The 15,251-nt window shown below is 41.3% G+C and overlaps 1 pseudogene across 1 annotated transcript; it reads left to right on the top strand.

Annotated features, from left to right (window-relative positions):
• Positions 1-2,096: 2,096 nt before the first annotated feature.
• LOC308308610 (GTPase IMAP family member 7-like) lies at positions 2,097-12,748 on the top strand (annotated as a pseudogene). Its single transcript has 2 exons — positions 2,097-2,229; positions 12,023-12,748. The product of its transcript is annotated as a GTPase IMAP family member 7-like (transcript).
• Positions 12,749-15,251: the final 2,503 nt, after the last annotated feature.

A 15,251-nucleotide genomic window follows, 5' to 3' on the forward strand; every position in this document is an offset into this window, starting at 1 on the left:
GTGCTGAATTTATGCAAGTAGATGAGTGGAACGATGACTTACTAATAAAACGCCTAAGGGCGACAAGCGACCTTGCAATGAAGGGTGAGGTCATTCCATGTCTTGGCCATCTGACCAGTTATGTACGTATATTGGACCAGCTACCCATATATGGAGACCCCTGGTACCCATGTATGGAGATCCTTGTACTGTATATGCTGTGAGACCCCAAACATGCTTATACTCAGTTATTTGTTATGTGAAAGTCCTATGACGACTATGACATTTGACATCATACATACAATCCCTTTTGTGCCCATATATGGAGAGCCCTGTCTGTAGAACCAGCCACACAGATGGTGGTAGGTAAGTAGTAAGATGAGGGATGCAGTATGGTGGATGGTAAGTACAGGTAGTTAGATGATGGATGTGGTATGGTGGTTGGTAGTTATTAGATGAAGGACACGGTATGGTGGTAGGTAGGTAGTAGATGAGGGATGCAATATGTTGGTGGGAATGTACTGTAGATAGTTAGATGAGGGATGATGGTAGTAGGTAGGTAGGTAGACCATACTGCTGTGGTGTTTGGTAGGTAGGTAGGTAGGTAGGTAGGTAGATAAATAGTTAGATTAGGGATGCAGTATGGAGGTACATAGTTAGATGATGGATGCAGTAAGGTGGTAGGTAGGTAGTTAGATGATAGATGCAGTATGGTAGGTAGGTAGGTAGGTAGGTAGGTAGGTAGGTAGGTACCGGTAGGAAGGTAGGTAGGTAGATGATAGATGCTGTAAGGTGGTAGGTACCGGTATGTAGTTAGATGATGGATGCAGTTTGCTGGTAGGTAGGTATGTACAGTAGGTAGATTCATTATGGTGGTAGGTAGGTAGGTAGTTAGATGATGGATGCAATATGGTGGTAAGAGGGTAGTTAGATGAGCGATGCAGTATGGTGTGGTATAGTTAGATGAGGGATGCAATATGGTGATTGGTATGTATGTAGGTAGTTAGAAGAAGGGATGCTGTATGGTGGTAGGTAGGTAGTTGTATGAGGGCTGCAGTAAGGTGGTAGGTAGGTACCGGTAGTTAGATAAGGGACCCAGTATGGTGGTAGATACTGTAGGTCTTTACATGAAGGATGCACTATCATAGTATGTAGATAGTTAGATGGTGGATGGTTGAAACTGCAGTTTATTATGAGAAACGGCACATCATGTCTGTGTCTGTCCGTCCGTCACACTTTTTAACGGTCTATGGGATTGCCGCTCTGACATCATGCTGACTCTCACACTCTGACATCACACTCTGACGTCATTGTGATGCCAGGGGAACCAAATCCCTTTTATGCCCATATAGGAGATATGGAGATCACTATGATGCCAGGAGAACCAAATCCCTTTTATTGATGATGTCATCAATATTAAGCCCATATCAGTGAATATCTATGGGTACCAGGGGTCTCTAGGTAACTGGTCCGATATATATCACTGGCCAGATGACCAAGATATGGTGCGACCTCGCCCTTTAGGGCGAGGTCGCTTTTCATCCTTAGGTGTCTTACTGGTAGGTAGTTTAATGAGGGATGCAATATGGTGGTAGGTAGGTAGTTATGGCATTTGGTGTAAGATTTTCACTTTCTAGGATAACTATATTTACTATATACCCTTTAAAAGGTTGATACAACACATTATCCCACCGGTCACAATTGTGACCGATCATAAAACACACCTTTTCACCTACTTTTTCATGAAAATTTCAAAAAAATATATTTTTTTATTTCAAAGGGTTACTAATGACACAATATTTGAATATTTTTATGTCTGGGAAAAATTCGGGATTAAACGGGTTAAGTTATATAGGCCTTTCACCAGCCAGTCAAAGGATACGATTTGAAATGCAAGTGAGACTGATGAAAAACACACGCCACAAGTCGCCTCCTTCTCGAACGTGGCGATTAATCAATAACCAACTGGATTTAATATTGCACGTTTTATTAAAAAGTACAATGATGTAACAATCTTTTGTAACATTGAAGGCAGCTCTCCATCAAAGGCTCACGTTACAGCAGGCATTTGTGTTGGGAACGCGTGTGGCAAAGCAAAGGAGAAAGTGTTTTCGGACATGGTAGCAAAAGACTTGTTTTGGCTGCTGACGACCCTGCTGACGACCCTGAGCGGAGCGAGGAGCGACAAATGCGCAAATCAAGGTGAGCGGCGGAGCGGCGCGGAGCGTAGTGACCCGGTGGCCGACCAGAGTGACGAGTGAGCGGGACAAGAGCCCTCTGGAGCGCGGAGCGGCTTTCATTCCTGCTCCACTCCGCTCACATGCCAGACTACTAATAGTCTTTTGAAAAACGTATGTTGCCATATTCAGTGGTGTTCAAACTTTGTCATGCTTTTCCCGGTTTTAACAGTTAACAGTGCAATATAGTATAGGTAATAGTAGGCTAATGTCCCGGCTCTTGTCCCGCTTTCGTTCCTGCTCCACTCCGCTCACATGCCAGACTACTAATAGTCTTTTGAAAAACGTATGTTGCCATATCAGTGGTGTTCAAACTTTGTCATGCTTTTCCCGGTTTTAACAGTTAACAGTGCAATATAGTATAGGTAATAGTAGGCTAATCAGTCAGAGTAGCACACAATTGCACACAATTGTGACTGGTGCTGGTGGAAAGGTCCATATGTCGCCGTTTTTAAAAGTCAGAAAATGCGAAAATAAGATTGTTTTTTTTTTTTTTTTTCGTTTTTCGTTTTTTTTCTATTAACACATTGACCGCCATTTTAACATTCACTGTAGGCTCCCCTGCCATTTTGTTTAAGCATTTTCTTCATATTTAGACATTTTTCCTAAATTCCCTGTTTGCACGAAAATGTCATACAGTGCATGGATTAAAAGAGGACATCCTCTAGTCTCTCCAAAAAATATTTTTTTGTATGTACGATGTAGCAATCTAGAGTTTTGGCCATTTCAAACCCCTTGTTTTTTCAAAATCCAGGTGGAAATTCAAAATAATTGGAGTTATTGACCTTTTTGTGAATGATCTGTTTTCAAGTGGATAACTCACTTGAGATGTGTCTTTATGGCTTCAGGCATTATCAGATAAGTGTACTAATGTAATTATGTAATAGGATTTATTTTTAGAATTTTCTGTTTAGAAAAATGCAGAGAAAAATATTTGTATTGGCTATATCTGACCAAAAAACTCACATACTATATTGCAGTATTTCTGTGAGTATTTCTGTGAGCCCCCACTTGGGGGCGCTTTCTCTCTGTCTCTGTGTGTCTGCTGGTTGTCTTTTGCTCTGTACAGGTGCACACACACAAATAGACATAAAAGGGGGCATGAGTCTTTTTTCTAACATGTCCTAGAATGTGAAAATAGCAGATCTACAAGCTCTACAAGCTCAACACATCGCTCTGAGACTGTGACACATTGAGAGCTTGTCATTCAATTTTATATGAGATACTTCAATGGTTTCCAGTGGAAATAAGCTTAGTCTTTTCATGGATCTCCTTTTAGTAGACCTTGTACCAGTGAACTGTACCGTCATGAAACTGTACCTTTTCCTATGCAAACTTCTAATAAAGTCTTCAATCAATCAATCAAAGTCGAGCTTGTAGATCTGCTATTTTCACATTCTAGGACATGTTGGAAAAATGTCTCCCCCTGCCCCTAAAAAAATCCTCTGCACTGCCCTGCTAAACAGCTCCTCTGCGTCTTTGCTCGTTAGTAACGACACTAGTTGATCTCTTGCTTTTTGGGAGGAGCGTGGTGGGGGAGCGTGGGAGTTTTGGTGGTGGTCCGTGAGAAGTGTTGGCTGGAGACCAGGCAGGGTAATGAGAGGACGGACCCCCTTCCAGGGACCACTTCACTTGTCTCTGACTCAACTGGATCGCGTCGTGAACTTTATGTAATCGGGCAGTTTTATTGATTGATTTTGTAAGAGTTGATTATCGTGTTCCCACTGCTCTGCGGAGCGAAGCGTTGGGCCCGCGGACCCCCTGTTAGAAAGCCGACCAGGGACCCCCCTTTGCAAAGGACCGCCTGGCGCCAATGGCCTGCTTGGCTGCTTGTGGACCATTACAAAACAATATATTATAGCCTGGATATATGGATTATAACCTGTGGATTCTAATCAACCATCATCATTCTCAGGTATGTTTTAGAAGCATTTATATGGCGAATTGGCGATAATTATTTTGTATCTAGAGAGAGAGAGAGAGAGAGAGAGAGAGACAGATCTCTGAATCAGAGACTCTGATAGCACTGTGCTGATCAGGACAGGGGGACCACTGAAACAGACAGTGGTCCGTGGACCACCAGCCAGCTAAGAGATGTTCACACACACACACACACACACACACACACACACACACACACACACACACACACACACACACACACACACACACACACAGCTGTTCTCACACTTTTTTTTTCTTCTCTTTTTTTTCCGCCAGCCTTGTGTGCGCAAAATGCGTCACTGTGCCAGTTCACTGTGGGTTATGGGGAGATTTATATGCATTTGTATTGCAATTTATACATTATTACAGTCTTTTTTTCAAACACACTTACTTTGATGTGTGATATTTTAGGTTCTCTGTAAGATAAAAGGATAAAAATTTGTCACGAGCTGGGGGAGAGTGTAATTAAACATTACATTATATAAAAGCAAATTCTCGGGACTATCGGGCCTGGCGGGGAACGACATTGGGATTTTCTCGGGACTATCGGGGGAGGCGGGGAATGAGTTAAGACAGTTTGAATATATTAGAATGTTTTCATTCCATAAGATATCTTTGTTAAGGTTGCCAAATGTTAACACTGGTGTAGTAAAGTTGCCTTACTTTGGTAGAGATTACAGACCGTTTCTGGAGGCGGAGAAGTCAGCTCTTTAGATTTGCATAGCGTTTCGATTGGCCTACGGAATCCATTGTTCCTCAGGTTTCACTCGTGTTCACGCTCTGAGCACCGCCCTTAAATACAAGCGTGCATTTTATTAACGATGGCAGTGAATCCGAGTGGCTCTCGGACGAATCCGATGATGATGACGAAGATGGCATAGTTTTTGATCAAATCAACAGCAGTGTGTGTTCTGACAACGAGGATGAGGAGACGGGTGGAACAGCTGCTCCTGGAGGCGTTCATGTGGGCATCGCACCGCTGTTGGTAAAGTTACCCGAAGTTGAGACTATTGCCGTGGACACCGATCGACCAACAGAGTTGCAAAAGATCAGAAACTTTCATTGCAAATGCAATGAGAATCGTAAAGAGAATTCAGAACGCCAGGCTGTGTCTTGCAGTCAAAAATTGGACCCTGACATGATCTGTGACATACGAACGGAAACAACAGCCTTGACGAGGGAGCAAAGAGACATGTTTCTCATAGGAGTTATAAGGACGTGCGTCAATATCTCCGAAAATACTCAAAGGGCAAAGAAAGTGAACGCTAAGAGAAAGAGAACCAGAACGACGTACATGGTGAACACTATTGTCGTCTGTCGTGCCACATTCCTCTTCGTCTATGGGTGAGTTACATACGTTACATTGCCAAAGTAAATGCTATTGATCTGGTTAAATATTGTAGTGGCTCGGCGGCGTGGCGCTGCCTATTATGTTATGTTTGTCTGTGTGTGAACACTATGAGCCCACAGCCCACGTCTAAAATACACTAGCTTATTTTCTAGCATCACATCAAACATCCGGTGCAGAAAGGATACGGAAACAGATCCCTTGCGTTATGTATGTGTGTGTGGAAATTAGCGGATGCAGTGGGCCGAGTTTAGACCGGATATAAGCCCTGTGCAGCAAATAGAAACCAGGCTTTTGTACAGTGGTGGAAAAAGTAAAAGTATCAATACTGCAATGAAGAAATACTCTGTTACAAGTAAAAGGGTTTATTTTAAAATGAAAACAATTGGGCAGTTCTAAAAGCTCACAATGTGTCACATCACAAAGCATTGTGATGGGGGTCCCCAGCTAATGTTAGGAACACAATGGACCCTTATGGGAAAACGTGGAAAATCGAAGCAGCATGTTGAAAACGCTATGTCATCATGAGTCCTTGTGCTGGCATTACAGGCGGCATGCTCACTCGTCTGTAGTGAAAATAAAAGATACAGTTTCGCTACTCACCAAAACGAAGACGGATTTGGGGAGTTGAAAGCCTACTTTACTTAGTGGGAACACTCAGAGTTCCCAACATCGCGTCTAAAATACACTTTTTTATCAAGAGAACAGAATATTTCACCGGAAGGCAAAATGTGGTCAATTGACATTTCTATTGACAAGATCTGTAGAGGGCGGTGTGGAGTAACTAAAACCTCTGGTGAAAAAGTTTATTCTCTGGTAAAAAAAAGTGTATTAAAGTGTATTTTAGACGTGAGGTGGGGGTTTCTGAGTGTTCCCACTAAGTAAAGTAGGCTTCCATCACCCTTACGCCGTCTTTGTTTTGTTGAGTAACGAACCGTATTTTTTGTTTATTACATGCAGACGAGAGGGTGCGCAGCCGTTCCTACCTCGTAAGGGCTCATTGGTGACATAGCGTCAAGGCTCATTCTAACACTCCTCCTCCTCCTCCTCACTGCATGAGCACACACAGCTTGAATCGGTCGGGGGGGGGGGGGGGGTCGGCAGCTAAATGATAGGAACCAAATGGACCCTTATGGGTATGGGTACACATGGGTCCATTTGGTTCCGTATACACTGCAGAGCCTGATGCATTACAAACTGGGGGTCCTTGAAATATAAATTTAATGGTTGAGAATCAATGATAGAGCATTAGACATTAAAATGGGGGTCCCTGGTGTATCTTTTCAAGTGGGGGTCCACGGGCTAATGTGTCAATTTGGGGGTCCTTGACATTAAGATTACAAGTAGACCAACACATGATGTGTGCCATCTAAATGATAGGAACCAAATGGACCCTTATGGGTAGGTGCATGTGTTATAGCAGCTTTGCAAAAGTACAAGATCTGCTAAGTGGGTAATGTATATGTTTTGCAATAATAATCCAAATCTAGTCTACTAAATAACTAGTAGTTTTAAATAATTGTAGTGGAATAAAAGTAGGCCTACAACATTTGAAGTTGACAGCTATACAACTGTGGGGGTGGTTTGACTTGGGGGGAGTGATTTAGGGGTGTAGACAAGTACCTATTGTCCCTCCCATTGTCACACCCACTTCTGGCGACCTAGAGGTGTAAAAATGTTCCTGGCATTCAAATGGCTTTTTAAGCACTTTGGGGTTTATGGTGCAACAAGTTTAAAATGTCCATAACTTCGTCAAATATGCTCCAATTTCAACAAATGATACATCATATTAAAGCTTAGATTCTGTACTTGGATAATATGTACAAAAAAGAAAAATGACCAATGCAGACATAAGGACTAAAGTGCCAGACCTAGTCACAATTAAATAAGGTAACTTACCATTCGCTCCATGTTCTATGTGCTGTCAGTCAAATGTGTCAGGTATGAGCTTCAATCCTGTGATCTTGAGCACAAGAGGGTTGTGACACCTTATATAGCTGCCAACTAGACATGCAAGACTAGTCTGACAACAAATCAATCTAAGGAGGTGGAGCCTAATGGCATTACAGGGCGAATGTCAAGAACTCCCTGCCAAAAAAGCTTGTACTGTGGGAACCAACACACGGGCATCGATGGAGAGGACGTCCCACACCCACCTGCGTGGACGTACTAAAGAAAGATGCTGGTGCGGAAAGCACAACGGAGCTGGCCAGATGTATAGAGCAGGGGTTTTCAAAGTAGGTGACGGGGCACCCTGGGGTGCCGCGATGCCAGTCCAGGGGTGGCGCAAGATCATTTGATAATATTTGGAATTCATCAATATCACTACATCACTTCACTATGCTTAGTAAAACAGACCTGATTTGCACTGTACTTGATGAGTTCTTTTTCCATCTATGACAACTCTCTTCACCAAAAATAGCAACGTATATTAAAGGAGCTGTAGTCAACTTTTCTCTTGAAAAACGCACACACACATACACACACACACACACACACACACACACACACACACACGCATGCACGCACACACGCACGCACGCACGCACGCACGCACGCACACGCACACGCACACGCACACGCATTATTTTCGCCCCAGAATAGGGAAACAATCGTGGTTTAATTAATGTGCGTGTGTCTAATCATGATGAAACTTGTAAGTTAACTTTAATAACAGGTATTAAAAGCTTTAAAGGTCAAGCCCAATCCCCTGGGATTGGGCTTGAATCTCTGAATCCCAGCGTTGCAGCTGTTTGTATGTGGTGTTCTGTGAATGTGTTTGGGAGTTTGAAATAATGTGTTTTTGTGAGAAGCGCAATGTGACACATTGTCAGCTTGTATAGAACTGCTATTTTTGGACATTTGAATTGGGCTTTACCACTGCAGCCATTACGCCCTTATTCCATATAGATGGAAGCTTTAGACCTCTATAGGACATGGGTTTTCAAAGTGGGTGACGGGGCACCCTGGGGTACCCTGACAGCAGTTCAGGGGTGCCGCAAGATAATTTCATAATATTTGGAATTTATTTGGACACTTAACAAATATTTATAATCATTTTAAACTTGAAGTACAAAGTTATTTTCAGCCAGTTCTAATCAAAATTGCTATTATCTTAACGTTTTCCTCACAACATAATCGCTAAAATATGCTATAATAATAAGGTGCTGAGAGTGAAAATTATGAATATAATATAAGAGTGCCTCGGATGAAAAATAAATATTTATAGGGGTGCCCTGAGCCAAAAAATGTTTGGGAACCCCTGCCCTAGGAGACCCCAGTCAATGGTTTAAACTTTAAATGGTTAGGTAACACTCTACTTAAAGGTTCTATATTGCATTATAATCGCATCATACATCTAACAAGTTTTATGAAGCAGTATAAGTATTAATGCATTACATTGCATTATTGACCTGGCCATTAAGCAAAGTGTAGGCCTATACTGCTAGTCATAATGTGCTTTTCCACTGAGTTTATAATGCATTATTATGACCAACGCATTATAGACATAGGATGCATAGCAAGTGTTACCGCATTTTATTGTAAGTTGTAATACTTCATAAACCTTGTTATAAGTTGTTATGCATGATTAGCACCATTTCTTTCTCTCTCTGCTCTCCCTTTTCCTGGAACCACTTTCTTTTCATTTGTGCACTCTCACAAGTTATGAGGGTTCACTGCCCTATTAAGGGCCCGTACCCACTGCAAGACTTTTTGCACCGATTTTGCCGTCACAGACCACACCACACCGCACCACATATAAATATATACATTTTCCATTACACAAAAGTACCCCTATCGGTAAGAAACAAATTGACCCTTTTAACTGTGATTATAATACAATATAAATTTATATTACAATTATCCTAAATTGTAATACACTATAATGGATTAGAAATGTGATTATAATACACTATACATTATTAATGTGTTACTATGATAATTATAATACACTATAATATATTATAATAGTGGTTATAACACAATATAATCTATTATCATCTATTACAACTATATCCTGGTGGTCTAAATGAATAGTCAGTGAGTGATCAGTCATTATGAAGTGTTTGGCCCTGTTTGGCCTATAGCTCAGACCTACTCTACTCTAGATTGGATTCTTTTTAGTACCACGTTTAGTAAGGACACAGCATCAAGTATTGTATCTTTCACTGCATTCCATTCAACTCTGCCTTTCATTACTCACTCATTAATTATACCTGTTGTCATTCTGAAGTTTATTTCCCCGTTCCTTCCAGCTTGCATGGCATCACACAGAGACGTGCTAACATTATCTCGTCAACACATAATTCTTGTTGAAGCTTCCTTGCAAAAAAAAAAAAAAAAGTTGTAGTTGTAGTTGTAGAACTTGATCTCCTGTCCTTAAATAATATGCGTGCGAATCACAAGCATTCGTGCGCTTCCCTGCATCGTTGCCATACCTTAGCTTTTTCTGAACTGATGCCAGCTGGTAGCACTTGTTGTTGACTGTTGAGCTCCAGTGTGTCTGAGACATGCAGTGGTGGGAAAAAGTGATTTTTTTTTAATTTTTTACTTAAATAAAAGGATCAATACTGTAATGTAGAAATACTGAATTCAATGTCAAAGTAAAAGTACAAAAGTATTCATATCAAAATGTCCTTAAAGTACCCAAAGTAGAAAGTATTCATTATGCTGAATGTCACATTTAAAAAGTTTTCAAACATAAGATAATATCTTTTGAAAATAGCAGATCTATGAGCTCACAATGTGTCACGATAAGACACATTGTGAGCTTGTACAGTAGATCAATAATAATCAAAATCTACAAAGTAACTTGAAACTAAAGTGTTCAAATAAATGTAGTGGAGTGAAAGTACAATATTTGAATCCGACATGTAGTGGAGTAAAAGTAAAAATATTTTTTTTGTCTGAAAGAGTCCCCCCCCATCCCCATCCCCATCCCACATTCCTCAGAAATTAAATTCTAATATTGGTCTTAGAAATTGGCTAGAATATTGAGTATATTCAAATATTATATTACCGATATTATTATTACCCTTATAATAATAATTATTATTATTATTATTTAGTAGTAGTAGTAGTAATAGTAGCCTACTATAGCCTAGTAGGCTATAGCAGCAACAGCAGCAGCAATAATTAATATTACTAGAAGCTCTCCCGCCCTTCGGGCGGCCGAGCGTCTAGTCGGCGCCCTGGCCAACTCGGGAACAATGTAAATAGGGGATGAATGCCCCGCCCTTTAATGCAAACCCCATTATACCTGTTTGCATGTGTCCATTTATGCCCAATTATGGGGATATCTGTCTGTCTACGTCCATTTTATGTCCATATACAGTATGGAGATCTCTGTAGGACCCGTTTTGACCATCTGTTTGCCTGTGTCCATTTATGCCCATCTATGGAGTTATCTGTCTGTCTGCGTCCATTTTATGCCCATATATGGAGATCTCTGTAGGACCTGTATTGACCATCTGTTTGCCTGTGTCCATTTATGCTCATATATGGAGATATCTGTATCTGTCTGTCTGCATCCATTTCATGCCCATATATGGAGATCTCTGTATCTGTTTGTCTGTGTCCCTTTATGCCCATTATGGAGATCTCTGTATCTGTCTGTGACTCCGACTGTGTTGCAGACACAGTGCTGGTTCCCCCTTTAATGCAAACCCCATTATACCTGCCTGTTGTCATAGGACCCGTTTTGACCATCTGTTTGCCTGTGTCCATTTATGCCCATATATGGAGATATCTGTATCTGTCTTTTTGCGTCCATTTTATGCCCATATATGGAGATCTTTGACCATCTGTTTGCCTGTGTCCATTTATGCTCATATATGGAGATATCCGTATCTGTCTGTCTGCATCCATTTTATGCCCATAAATGGAGATCTATGCAGACACAGTGCCGGTTCCGGAAAACCCTGATGTTAGACATCAGAATCCGAACCTGTCGTGCTGGTTCCAGAAAATCGTGTATCGGATCGGGTCGAGGCCGGGCACTGCACTACCTGCTGCGGCGGGGAACGCACGTGTCAAATTTGAAATAGGGAATGAATGCCCCACCCTTTAATGCAAACCCCATCATACCTGTTGTCATAAGAGCCGTTTTGACCATATGTTTGCCTGTGTCCTTTTATGCCCATAATAGGAACATCAGAATACGTAACCATGGCATTTTTTGTTGACTCATGTGGCGTACGCGATCTCAGAGCCTTTTATGATGTGATGTCACAATGAGTCAGCGCTTGCGCCGATTTCCTCCGGAACAGCCTGATGTCAACAATCAGCCCCGCATAAGGAGATTCCGAAAGTTTTGTGCGGTTAGGGAAAACCGCGCGTCGGGTCGGGTTGAGGCCCGGCACTGCACTCCGTGCCGCAGCGGGGAACGCGCGTGCCGAATCTGAAGCCGGTGGGACGAACGGTTCTCGAGATACGTGGATTACAGACAGACACACACGCAGACACACACGCAGAGACTTCTCGCATTTATAGATAGATTATTCTGTATTTTTAGGTGGTGAACTGAGAATTGTTTTGATTGGAACAACCAGAGTGGGGAAGAGTGCCGTTGGGAACACGATCCTTGGAGTGGATGCATTTAAAAGTGTGTGCTCTTCTAAGTCAGTGACAGGGAGATGTGACAAGCATAGCATAACATGGTGTGGCAGAAAGATTAGTGTGGTAGACACACCAGGCATCTTTGACACAGAAAGATATCCTGAAACAGTCACACAAGAAATTTAGAAATGCATCCAGTACTCAAGCCCAGGCCCTCATGCAATCTTGATCGTCATGCAAGCTGGTCGATTCACCACAGAAGAGAGGAATTCTGTGAAAGCCCTGCAGAAGGGCCAAAGGCTGACACGTACATGATTGTGCTGTTCACCCATGTGATGGTGTTCCAAACATCCAGGAGTTTGTGCGCGACTCATCGCAAGGGCTTCAAGATGTAGTCCGGCGCTGTGGAGCCAGGTGCCATGTCTTTGACAACAGGAGCAAAGACAGAAATCAAGTAGTTGAGCTCATCAAGATAATTTATTGCATGGTTTCAGCAAATGGAAACACATGCTACACCAATGAGATGTACCAAGAGGAAGAGAGATGCATACAAGAAAAGGTAAAACAACACAAAGTGCCAAGGGAAGAGGCTGAAAAGAAAGCATATAAATTCATCTTTATTGAAGCATTGAGGACATTAGTCAGAAAGTTCCTGAACGAACTTGGTATACTCAGCCTGTAATGACATTTCGTTTCACTCCATTATTCAATGTTTTAAAGGGGCGTGGCTAGCGATTCAGGGTCTGGAACCAGGCTACAACTTGGCCTATCAAGAGAAAACGATCCGAATGATTCTATATAGGGCCTAGGATGGCACATCATGCCAATAGAGCAGCTGACGGACACGTTTATGCTGTGAAATTATAGCTAACAAAATAACTTGCATATTCTATTGCATCATTGTGTATACAAATGAGTGATTTTATTTAATACAATTAAGTAAAGCAAATTGTCACTGCAATCTTTAATCTGTTTATCTATGTTTGAAGAGCTTGTGATTCAGACTGTTCACACTTAGGAGATGTACTAAGTCCATGCATTCCTGTGTGATGAAATACTATTACAAAAGAATTATGACAAAAGCAGTTTTTCTTACTGATTAATTTACAACCGCAACTCATTTCTTTAATTAACTTCAAAATATATGTAAATGTTTCAACTGTTTTAATTATTTTGTTTCGGGGGAAACTTAGATCAAAACTGATGGTAGCCTACTTGTGTGATATGAAGACAGTATTTATCATTATCATTATCAGTGGTCATTTGAGGAGTCTATGCTTCAATTCCAAAATTAGAAACTTAAAGGAGTAGTTCACCCCCAAAATGACTTTTTTTCTATTGATTACTCACGCCATGGAGACTTGATTCCGGAATCAATGGGGTTAAATTTACTAAAATCCATCTTTTTGTCTTAGGAATATGACAAATACAAAAACATATTATTGAACTAAAGGCGTGTGTAATCAATAGCAAAAAGGTAATTTTGGGGGTGAACTACTCCTTTAACATTAAGCTTCTCAAGAGTTTGAAACACAGTCACAGTCAGACAGTGGTCCCCAGGTTGATTGTTAATCAGGATGGTGGTCCCTGGTACACGATCAGTTTAAACACTCTGAGAATAAGAATACAAATTCATGCATTTGTTTTGATCATGCTGGGATTTATTATTTGCATGTTGGGATATTTATTTGTATAGTCTGCCTCAGAATGAACCAAATCTCTAGCTAGTAACAATATACATAACCCAACTTTTTAATCCTGTGAATGCTTTCTTTATAATTGTTTAATATATGAATTTATAAGAAGAGGTTACATATTATGAAACATCAAAAAGGGTACATTGGTTAAACTTTCTGCGTAAATGCTCACTGTGGTTCACAAATACAAGGTAACTTGAACAGGAGATGGAGCGACGTGCAACCACTGTGCAGGAAACATTATCTGGGTCGTGGCTCCTACTGAAGGATGGCAGGAAGTTAGATGCTTGCATTCTGCACGTAACTATAGAGCCTACTTTACAGGCATCTCCAGTAGTGTGATATGGATTTTATAAGTGGTGCCCCTCTAAATTCGTGACATGATGATTCATGTGCATGCATGTGAGGCACGCGTGCGTACAGCTAAATAAGTCTGGGCTCGCCGAGCCCAACCGAACCCACGGCATCTCACCCCTGGCCCTGGGCATCTCACTCAACAAGCAACAGTCTTTCTGAGAAACATTAGAAAAACATATGGAAACTTATTGAGAAACACCCCCTGAACCATGCCGCCCGCACCAGACAGTAGATGTCTCAGACAGCGGCCACAGAGATCACAGGAGGTCACAGGAATAAAGCAAGGGTTGGAATGAACTGTCTAAGTGGGATTGCATTGGGTCTGATCACAACAGTTGCCCTCTTTTGTCCTAGAATAGGACAACACTATTACACAATGCAATCAAGATAACAACCAAGAATAAAACATGACAACCAAACTCCTTTTATTGCAGTGTGTTAAATAGGATCTTTTAACATTAGAATTAAAACTCTCTGAGTCAAGACGTAATGATTACAACATCAGATTATAGGGAGGCTGAGGCACAGCACCACAGGTAAAAGTATTGAGAGGACGACAGACACTAGCATGAGCCCCAGCAGAGGGAGGAAAGAGTATATTATACATACAATTCAGTCCTTTTTCAAAAGGACTGTATCTTTAAGGTAAATTTTAATGAGAAAACATGACATGACATCTCCGAGACCCCCTTTATGACAATAATCCAAAAGATAGTTTTTCTAATAATATTTAAAAAAAAAAATGATTTGACTTCTTCCATGACAAAAATCTATTTTTCTTTTTACTCATACTTACAACAGCACCGAAGAGCGACCAGCATGCGGTTGATCCATCGGCCAGCATTACCTAGATTTTTTCAGAACAGCATTGATGCACCCCATAGGTGCACCCCTTTAGATTGGTAAATCAGAGTTTTACCCTCATGACCAGTTTACTTACACAGGCGTGTCTGCCTATGAAGCGAGCATGTTGCTCGAAAAGAGGGAAAATTTGAAAATAAATATGACTTAAAGAACACTAAAAGGTAACACTGGTTGACAGGCGACACACAGGACAGGACACAACTCAACATATGCCCAATTCTAAACACACCTTGTAACAATGTAACCTAAGGTTTCTGAAAATCTTCA

Source organism: Nannobrachium achirus (genome assembly GCF_963921795.1).
Source record: "Nannobrachium achirus genome assembly, chromosome: 2".
In the NCBI taxonomy this organism is placed as follows: domain Eukaryota; kingdom Metazoa; phylum Chordata; class Actinopteri; order Myctophiformes; family Myctophidae; genus Nannobrachium; species Nannobrachium achirus.